The sequence below is a fragment of the Cynoglossus semilaevis genome, chromosome 11, assembly GCF_000523025.1.
Source record: "Cynoglossus semilaevis isolate Cse_v1.0 chromosome 11, Cse_v1.0, whole genome shotgun sequence".
NCBI lineage: Eukaryota > Metazoa > Chordata > Actinopteri > Pleuronectiformes > Cynoglossidae > Cynoglossus > Cynoglossus semilaevis.
In genome coordinates this window covers 408,451-409,008 of record NC_024317.1, presented here as the reverse complement: position 1 = coordinate 409,008, position 558 = coordinate 408,451, and positions in this window count along the sequence as shown.

Below are 558 nucleotides of genomic sequence, written 5' to 3'. Positions count from 1 at the left end.
GAGAAGGCCTCTGGGGGGGGGGGGGGGGGGGGGGGGGGGGGGGGTCGAGACCCTGAACATGTGACCTGACTCTTCACGTCCACCGTCCTGATGGTTTCAGTTCAGAAACCTTTAGTGTTGGATCAACGTAAACAGTCATTCAGTGGCAGAACCTCCGACCGTCTCCGCTCCGTCCACTGATAAACCACTGCACCCCGGCTCCTCCTGACTGACGGCAGGCTCACGTGTAAAGATGCAGCATGTCTCAGTGTGTGTGTGTGTGTGTGTGTGTGTGTGTGCGTGCCTCTCTGTTGCCTCATTCTGTATGTCCGACAGGGTTCCTGGAATATCAGGAAACAGAACTCCAGGAAGTTGTGAAGAAGCAGCTTGTCTGGAATTCATTTCCACCAACAGAGATTTTACGGCTGGATGGACGTCCAGTCGTACGTCCATCCAGCCATACGTCCGTCCAGCCGTACGTCCGTCCAGTCGTACGTCCATCCAGCCGTACGTCCATCCAGCCGTACGTCCGTCCAGCCGTATGTCCATCCAGCGTACGCCCGCCCACCCGCCCGCCAC